Source organism: Emydura macquarii, unplaced genomic scaffold, assembly GCF_026122565.2.
Source record: "Emydura macquarii macquarii isolate MOO-44397 ecotype Brisbane River unplaced genomic scaffold, CSIRO-AGI_Emac_v2 contig_1253, whole genome shotgun sequence".
In the NCBI taxonomy this organism is placed as follows: domain Eukaryota; kingdom Metazoa; phylum Chordata; order Testudines; family Chelidae; genus Emydura; species Emydura macquarii.
In genome coordinates this window covers 14,619,566-14,630,171 of record NW_027131390.1, presented here as the reverse complement: position 1 = coordinate 14,630,171, position 10,606 = coordinate 14,619,566, and positions in this window count along the sequence as shown.

The following is a 10,606-nucleotide window of genomic DNA, read 5'->3' as shown; positions in this document are numbered from 1 at the left end:
TGGGTCATAAAGTTGATGAGTGGAATAAGAAACAAAGCATAGGAAGATTTTTTTTTTCTCCAGCTGATCAGTCTGTCTAGTTACCTCCAGTGGTAGGCTCAAACTTAAGGAGTTTTCAGATTCACACCAATGGAGCAAAGTTAACAAACATAGGTCCCTGCTTAGCAGAAAATAGATTGTCAACTCCAAAAAAATAAATGGATAGAGCATTAATTAAGTTACTGGAGTAAAAAAAAAGGATATAGAGCTTGCTGATATGGGAACAGTCATGAAAAAGACCTTCATAACTCATACTCCTGGCATATGGATTTTTAACTGTGGAGAAGGAAACATAATAGTCACCCCTTTGGGTGAAGTGTGCTTACTTAATCAATATCTGTTCTATGAATAAAAAGAGAGAGAACAGAATGGAATAACCTTTAAGTGTAGTTTTCTTCAGTGTTTTTTGTTGTATGTTTCATGGCGTCTGTCAGTACTATGAAACTGAGTGCAATGTGGGAAAGAGATCTCTGAGCATCAAGAGTAACTTCTGGACGGTTTGAACTGATATGCACATAGCAATATGAACCAGTGACCTTGTGCATGCTATTTGTCCTCCCAAATCCATTAATGGAACTGACTACACACACAGAGCCTGACTTTCATTTATTGTGCTTAGAGCAGCAGTAATGGGTGTAGGAGGTTGAAAGCCACCTTTGCTTTCCTTGAATTCTGGAGCTACCCAAAGTCTATCTGGCCCCCAGTGTAATTTGAAGCAATCTCTGAACATCTCTAATTTCAGTTCTGCTTCTCAGGGTTCCTTGTGAGCCCAAGAAGCAGAGAATAATGGAAGAGCAGTACACTCTGGATAGACTCTCAGCCACATCCTTGATCCATCCTTCCAAACCCTGGAAGCTGGGAGGAGGGCCAATATAGCACCCTCACACTAGCCTTACTCTGTCTGGGACGGGGGGTGGGAGGGTAGTAGGCGGCAAAGGTGCTATTCTCAGTGGGCCATTTCCACCCACTACAGGGCCACTTTATTGTGCCCAAGAGGTGTAAAGTTTCCTTAGTGTAATAGAGAATCAGGTCTTCAAAGGCTAGTGACTAAATTCTCAGTGATGGTCCTCAGTGGGCTACATTTTTTTAATGGTTTAAACGCTGGCTACTAATGTGAGCATGTGCCATTTTGCCTTTACAACCAATTACAGGTGCAAGCGATGGCATTTGTAGATATAAAAACCTAATGTGCTGTTACAATTAGGTAGTTACACCTAGATGATATAATTGTGCTCATGATTAATTGCACCTGTGATTGATTGCAGCCACAAATTAGAAAAAAAATTGTTTAAAAAAGTTTCAATACATTCTCAATAGCAGCAATAAAAGACCTTGGCACTCTGCTCATGCCAGAAGATGAGTTTCGTAGTTTTGAGGAAAAAAGTCTTTCCATCCTCTTTCTGATTGCATTTAGCAGGATTGCTAAATCCTACAATCTATGGAGAATCTCAAAAGGCAAAAGAAATAGCATTGTTGCATTGCTTGTTAAGTTTCTTCCCATGGAGGGGAATTTCATTTCCCCATGTGCTGTTGTGCATTGTGAGACAGATAGGGATTCATTTGTTAAGAATTCAGTAAAAATGTATTGTGAAAGAAGAAACTTGTGGGAAAAAATGGGTCCTGTCTCTTTGCATTTAGAGAAAAGAAATGTTGAATTGGCTTCAGGTTAGTACCGACTGCCAGAAACTGTAAGTTTCTAAAAAGAAGGAACTTAACCAAGGTTTTCAGACAGGAAGGATAAAGTCTTCTATGGGTATGGTGAAAAACTAACAAGTTAATACAGATGATTGCATGAACACATGTACTGAGGTCCCAAGTAGACTCCAAGTAGAGCCCTACAGTGGGGCAGGACCCGCTGCCATAATAACGGGAATGGATAAAATGTACTTTGTTGTGGGAGGGATTGGGTGGGGAAATAAACACTCAGGTAATTTGTGGAAAACACTAAATCTTTTTTTTAAATAAAGATTGCAATACTTAAATTTAAGCAAGGACTAGAAAGAGATTTGATGCCTATTATAACAGGAGTTAAAGTATTTTTACATGGTTTAAGCAAGATTTGTTTTAGTAGTAAAAATGGTGTCTGAATTCTGTTTATATATATATATATATTGACTTTTTGTTTTGTTTCATTTTTAGTAGCATGGGGGAATCTGTGTCTCTTGCGAGATTTGTAGGAGCTAAGGTTTCTGCAGGTGTGAGCGGGATAAAAATGCAAGAAACAATGTGGGAGCGGGTGGGAGTGACTATCGCAGGGCAAGACAGGAGCGGGATTAAAAGACACGCAGGGCTCTAGTCCCAAACACAATAGAATAAGATGGAAAGTACAGTTAGCTGTAGTTTTAAAGTGGTATTTGAAAATCATCTGAGAGATGGTTTGATGTCTTTTGGGGGAAGGAGGAATAATTTAATAATTCCAGGTGGTAAATATCATTTCCATCTGGACTATCAGAGATTTTATCCCCTTTTAAAAATATTCAGTAAGTTTGGATAGTTTAGAGAATGCTTAAAGAAACACCCATATCATATGGGTAATTGTTTGTACTTGATCTCCAAACCTCTTGAGGTTTACAAAATACTATATACCTTACCCGTCAAAAGGTCAACATTTACCAATAGTTACCATGCCACTGATTACTGCTCCTCATTATCTAAGAATTACATACACACCCCAAATCCGTACAAAAATATCCTGTTATTTTTGTTGCTCTATCCTCCTCCTCCCTCCATCATTGCCCCCACCCACTTGTTCATTTCATTCACTTTGCCTTGTCATTTAGAGTGTAACTTTATACAGTGACTAGTCCTGCTTTTTTTGGGAGGGCTTCTGGGCACTACTGCAATAAAAAAGCTAAATAATAATAGAGCTAATACCATGGCGTTTGGGATGCAGAGAAACAGTGCGGTATCTGAGTTACCACAATGTGGAAACTGTTGGTAAATACTGAGTTTTTAATGATGACCTCTGTCCAAGAGATGTAAACTCTTCAACATATGAATTTTTAACATAAATGCATACAATGTCAGAAATTTTCCATATTTATTGTTTAGGTTGCTAAGTGTCAAAGTGCTTGTTAAATCTTGAAAACATGTTTCTTAATAATACTATTTTATAGCAATTGGGTTTCTAATATACTTACTAATCATATAATTACTTGGCTTGGAAACATCCACTTAAGGATCAGCCACTCTATCCCATTCTATCAGAATAGAATTTATTTTTATTTATTTATTTATTTTTACGCTATTCCAGAAACCATCCTTAGATATTTCATATCCGTCCTTATCCACCCTTGTGTATTTCAAATTAGTATTAGTATACTTTTGGATACTTTCTTCAGTAGCCTATTCCACTGTCTTGGCTTTGCATATAAAAATTACATAATATTTAACTATCCTATGTTCTGTTTTCATTGATTTAATGAGGATAATTGGTCCTTCTCGTCTGTCTGCCAATTCTTTACATATATGTAGATGATTATCCTGTCTTCCCCAAATTTTCTTTTCTGTAGACTGACCATGCCCAAACTCTTTTCTCTCAACATTTTCTTCATTTTCCCATTAAATTCCCATTGTATTTCAACACATTCTCTTTTTCCAAAGGCTAGGTCTTTAAGTGACTTTAATTATTAAATCCGTGAATCTGATTACATAAAGTACCTAAATTGTTAGAGGGAAATTAATATTATGGACTATTTTCTAATATATCTGATTAAAAAAGTAAAAGCATCTGAAATGTAAATGGATTTCACAAAAATTCTGTGTGTTTAAAACTAGGCTTTGTTTCCTCTTTTATATTTATATATATATATATATACACACACACTAGAGGGATATGCACTCAAATGATGAAAATTAAAAGACTTCTCTAGCTATGAACATGCAGTTCAATAATCATGTCCTCTCCAAACCTCAAAATGAGCACAAATTGCACACCTGTAGAACCAGAACAGGCTATGAAAACATAAAATAATTTAAATCCACTTTATTTTATTTATATTTCAAACTGAAATGGAATCAGAGTTTCTACTGCATTCCTTCTATGGGTTTGCAAGTGACTTGGTTTAATACTCATTTTGTTTCTGCCTAATCCCAATTTCCTCCCATTTTATCCTGCTTTGAAGGCATCATGCTAAGTGCTAAAGCTTGTCGGGAATATTTCAATAAAATATTTTTTTTGTTGGAAAATGTGTATTAGTCTAAAACAAAGGTTTTCACAGCAATGCATCTGTTTCAACAAAAAGTTTCTCCAAAATATTTCCTGGTCAAAACAAGGGGGTGCGAGAGCATATGAGACCTGTAGTTAAGGCACTCTTTTGGTATTTGAGAGATCCGGCTTCAAGTCCCTGCTCTGAATGAGTCTGTGCAAAGACTTCTTCCTGGGTCTCCAAAATCCAGTGGGTGTCCTGGACTATTGGTCTTTCCAGCGTGGGTGTCTGTCTCTATTTTCGTGTGTGTGGGGGGGGAGGTGGGGAAGGTTTAATTTTTGGTTTCACTGTGGAACAAAAACAAATGTTAAAACGTTGAATGTTTTTTGTGAACTGGAATGTTTGTTGTCTAGTCAGCCGTACTGAATGCTCAGTCCCAGCGCCTCTCCCCAGGTGGTTTGCAGTGGGAGGTTTGGTGTATGTTGTAGCAAACCTGATCCTAGCACTTGTAATCAGGAATCAAGATTTTGCTCTGTGTTTTTACTTTTCAGCTACCTCTATGAAATAGCCCTATTGAATTCAGTATCACCCCAGTTATACCAAAAAGAAGAAGGGAGACTGAAAAAGGTAGGAGGTGTCTTGACAACACCATGGCATCTTGGGAAGCATTTGATGCTGTTATTGTTTCGAAAGAACCTTTTCTTCAGAAACGCAGCTTACTGGACTAAACAAAAGCTAGGGCAAAAACTGAATAATATCGAAGGGCTAGATTGTGGCCTATCTAACACCCCCCACAGGAGAGGAAAATGGCAGGGTGCAAGGTGCCCCTTTACTCCCTGACACTGGCTACCCTCCTCATGGAAGGAGAGCAGACCCAGCAGAGCTTCTACATCCTCTCTTGGGAAGGTGAGCAGGGAGTGGGTAGATAAATGCAGGGAGTGACTGAAGTCTTGGCTCAGCCCACATCTCAATGGCCAGACCATCTGAGCTAGTGAGCCAGGGGAACTAATCTGCATCAAATGGGTTAACACAGATCATGTACATCCCTGGAGCAGAGGAGTGAACCATGAAATAGACTGAGACTCTGTGAAACAGAATCTGGTTTCTGGACTATCTAGGCAGTTTAGCAACTGCTTATACTTCCCTTTACTTGGGGCTTGTGGCCAAACCCTACATTCTCTGGTCTCAATTCTTCACGTCTTGATCATGTAATTTATACATTTAACTTCTATTGACATTAGTAGAGTAGCACAATTTACCCATTATTCTATGGGATGTGGCAAATAAGATTGTTAGCTGTCTTCTCTTTTAACTCTGCAAGACACTATTGTGGTGCTGGAACTAAGAACAAAAATCAATCTTGCCATATGTCTTGCCACTCCTCCTCATTTCAGTGTCTGCCTTTCCTAAGGCTTAGAAATTCGCCTGAGCATCTGGGTATTCTGTTCCCTTGGAATTAGTCCATTTATTTTATTGATGAGTCCACAGAAGGCAAGAAAACTGAACCAAGCAATCCATCCCCTATATTCCACTGCATCTAGGATTCTGACTTGGGAGAAGAGTTTTTATGAGAATCAAAGTGAAGTCCAATGGAAAAATTCTTTTCTCCCTTGGTAAATACTGAATTACCAAAGGGTGCGCAATTCAGCTGGGGGAGTTTGTAACTCTGATAGTAAAATCAAAAGTTAATATTGGATTAGCCCTAAAGTTATGAATAAAAAATTAAATTCTGTATTGATAGCCTCTCAAGAACTGGAAAGCATTATCAATAGAATACTCAGATTAAAATAAATAAATCATGCCCTTGGCAGTTAAGCGGAAAATGTCCCCAGTGCAGGGAACAGCATCCTAAGGAAATGAATTCAAATACTGCCATCAGGAAAACATATCCTTGCAATCACCGTTACAGTGTGAGATTCATTTTTACAATACATCTCTGACAAGTATATTTTCCTTTAATATGATTATTAAACTCTTAAGTGATTTCAACAATCAACTGATGTTTAGTATGTAAAAGGCATCATACTAAACCAAAATTAAATGTTTCCTCAGTCACTTACGGTAGGACTTAATTTGTCAATATTTCACATGTGCATAGATTTTCATTGTTTTACAAGAAGCCTGGAAATAACTAGGGGGACAATGTAGTTTGCCAAAAGGGATTGCACAGTAATGGCATTGGGATTAGGACCTTCTGCATAAATCCTTATTGGAAAGGGCTTCGTCAGTTTACCCTTAGATTCTATCTAAATGTCTCATTTATTTGCCTAGTACTTGTTACGCGTACATTAGGAGTGTCCAAATATTGCCCAAACTACAATTTGCAAAAAACCTTAGGCATTCAGAGTACAGTGATGGATGCAGTATAAGAACTTAAATAGAGGTGTAGAACCTTCGTCTTCTTATGGAGATGCAGCCTGCAGAAGCTACACAACCCATCTCGATGTAACATGTCAGCCACGCAGGCCAGGATGGAGGATTGTACACTCAAGCCTGTACTCTCTCTGAGCCAGCTCACTGCATTAAAGTAAAGATATAAGCATTCACTTTCCACATTGCAAAGCCCTGTGTTTGACTCACAGTTGCTACTTAGGTTCCCCCTATTTACATACTTACAAAGCCGTCAATGTAGAGAGAGTAGTGGGCTTCAGCTATGGAACTTCAATAATGCATTTTCGAAGAGTTCTCTTTGTCAGCTACTTAGAAATCCATCTAAACATCTTACATGCCAAATATTTTTCCTGCACCTTGTTGAAGCTGTGAGGTAAACATATCGGTTGGCAAGAGCTCAGCTTGTTCCTTGAATCAGGCTGTCAGTTTAGGCCTTTTTTTAAAAAAAAAAAAAAAAAGAAAGAGAGAGAGAGAGAAGAGAAAATGCCTATCTGGCTGAACTCCATACTTGTGATGCCTGCTTTTAGCAGGCTCATAAAGGAGTTGTAAGTTTACCCATATTTATTGCTTTCCTCTCTTGCATTTATCTAGAAGTGACTAGATTCCTATTGATGTGAAGCAAGCAATTCTGCAAGAGAACGTGATAAAACATATTGCTCCGTGTATCAGAAATATATGCTGGTTTAACATTTCAGTGTGTGTGCGCCTCAGAATTCCAAAATCATAATTTGTCCAGGCTATCAGTCTTCCAACAACCACAATAAAAAAACCATCAGATAGAACACCAGGACAACACTGCACTTCATTATTTTCCTTTCATTTTGATTTTTCTCTGTTTTACAAACCTGAGTCTGTTGGTTGATAACAATTATAATCTGGCCAGTTGTGCACACAGCGTCACTAGTCTGACTAACATGAGCTGCATGCACACCACCTCCTCACAGTGCAAAACATGGCGTTCACCTTCTGAAGTTCATGAGCTGTCACATGTCATTTTCACCCTCTCATCTCTATTTTTATTGAGACCACGCCTCTCCTAGGTTCGGAAGCTAATTATTAAAGGGTGACCTGACTGGAACTCAGGACTTTCTCTAAGATATGTAACTGTAAACGCTTGTCTTAAATGACACATGCAAAGATTATGTATCTAGTTGCTATAAAAGAGTCTTCTCAATCATTTTAAAACTGTGATACGCACCACCAACAGACAGACAGTTCAGAGTTTGGAGTGTCACTCTTTGTGACTCCGCCACTATTGAGAAATATGTACAGAAAGGAAAGCTCAAGATAGAGCAATAACTTTTGGGTCTGTCAACACTGGAGCTGGAATGTGTAGTTCCAGCTTGAGGAGGCATAGATGAACTAGCTCCCGTAGAGCTAGCGCACTAAAAATAGCGATGTAGTTGCAAATGGGAAAGGCTAGCCACCCCAAGTACTTACCCAAGGTCTGCAATGGGACTGTACCTGGTATGGTTATCCCTTTCCACCACTCATCCTGTGAACACACTGCTGTTTTTAGCTAGCTAAATGAGAGGTAGCATGAGTAAATCTGCTTGAGCTGGAGACTACATCTTTCAGCTTCACCATAGACATATCTTTATTATTTAACTTACTGACTTTTGTGGCAGATTGTCTTGCCCGAAACATTATTGGAAAACTGCGTATATTGATATTGAATTTCCAATTACACCTTTCATCAAAGGAGATAAAATATTGTGTTTTTAAAGGGGTGGTGGGCAAACTGCCCACACCTACCAGATCAATACATAACTGTAGTGCACGTGCTCACCTTCCCCTTCCTCTCCGTTTTTATGGGCATACAAAAGCTCACAAAACACTGCAGTAGTTGCACATTGAATGAGGCAGGTGGCAAGTTGTAGAAAAGATCGTATTGGGACAGTCCACTCTTCAGCAGCAGCTGTCTCCACGGCAGTGAAGGGAGAGAGTGTGCAGCTGGTGTGAAGAAGGTGGTTTGGCCATTGGGCCTGTGAACTGCACTGATTAGGTCTCCAAAACCATTATTCAAGGAATAGATGGAAGTTCTTCTGAAGCCTGGAGATTACTCCATGACCTGGCTGCAGGTTGAAGAGAAAATCCTGTGCCTTTAGCGTCCATGTAGGCCCCAAAGCACGTGGTCTCTCCAATCAGACTTTTTGTGTTGAAGGAGAATTTATCCCTGAAAAATTTTAGAAGAAAAGACATTTAACTAGGCCAATTAAAATATGGTACACAATTTTCCTGTTATGGTGTATGTTAGTCTGGCCTCCTGGTAAATAGAGAGAGGCATTTTTCCATAGTGTGCATAACCTTGTCACATCTCTACTGATTGTTTAAGTTGTGGAAGCTGTTAGGCAACACCTCCTCTGTTAAGGTGCTGCACCAGAAGATTGTATTGTCCTTCACTGTGGCTTAGCAGATTTGACAGTGTTTGAATGTCATCTGCTGCTTATTAATATGCATGTAGTCATTTGTCATCTCAGTCATCACTGTCACTTTGTCACTTCTGTTACTGTAAGAGCTATATTGGCTCTCACTGTTGCTTGATTTCTGTCCCCTGTCTTTCAGGTGGAGTCATCAAAAATATAAGTTAACGTCTTTGAGGAATGCTGCTAATAAAAGTGGGGGGCATTTTATGCTATTTTAAAAACTCAGAGGAGTGGTTTTTAAAGGAGCTAGCAAAAAAATATCCAATGTATGCCCTGTTGCAAAGTATGCATGTTTTGTCTCATTGACCATTTACTGTGCATACGAGATTAGTATTTCTTCCATTTTAAATTAAAAGAAGCCACTTGTAAAAAACTATCCTCTATTTCTGTTTCTCCATATGTGCAGTACAAGAAGAAAAGTCCCACAATGATGAGCAAGCATAATTCTGCAGTGCTTCTATTGAATTAAGCTCTATTGTTAGTTTTCAGAAAAGTTTTAAATAGTCTGTTTCAGAAAGGTTGGATTTTCCTATTTTTAGAAGGCAAAAGGAAGAGAAAAAAAATATCAGGCTCCTATTATCTAGAATTAAGTTAAATTAGGCTCACAGTAAGTGTGGATTTTAATCCCCTGGTTGAAATAAAAACAAATATGTAATTATGGGAGGGCTCAAGGAGAAAGGAACATCATTTGAGAAAAGAAACATTTCCAAATAGTTAGGAAACTTTCTAATGGATTGTACACACATTTTTCAGCAGGCCCGTAGAGTGGAGACACCTTGATATTTGTTAAAATAATTTTAAATTAAAGTTTCAAAATTAGCATTTCATTTCTATCTATAGAGAGCCTAATTGAATTGAGTATATGCCAAATGACTGACAAAAAAATGACCGAAAGTCATCTAGACAGTAGGATTAGAGTCTGATCCTAGAAGGGAAACCAATGGCTGTTCATGGGTGTAAGGGGCAAGATAAATATAGACAGAGATATATTGAGAATTCATAGTACAAAGTACAAAAGCCTAGAAAGAAATGTGATGGATCTGAATGGTATCAATCTCAGTTATATGTAAGCTTGGAAAATCCTTTGAAAAATGGAACATGAAAAATTACAGGGACCTGAGTCTGAGTGCTTTTAATGGAAGGACTGTGAATTTGAAATAACATCTCATTAGTTGAAAATTAATAAACATTTGTTATTTATAGGTTAATATTTCTAGGTTATGTACATTATATGTGATTTTTCTTTTTTTTTTGGTAAGGGTCTTACTTGTCTGCTAAACAAAAGCTTGAAAAAAATGTTGGTGACAAAGGAGTAATGTGGAATGCTAGATATCATTTTCTTCCTGGAACTGCCTGACAATAGCTAAATGATCTGTATTCATTCTGTTGAGAAGAAATGACACTCATTACTTGCCTGTCTTTTTTTGCTCCTGAATCAAAAATGACTAAAATTTTTAGACACATCTGCTGCTTTCCATCACACTGGAGGAATGTCTTTGCTGTACTAAAACTTTCGTGTCTTTTGCGTCTTCGGAAAACTTTCCATAATTTAATTAAAATCCAGGGAATTGCTTTGTTGCTAAATCACCTTAATTTTATTAG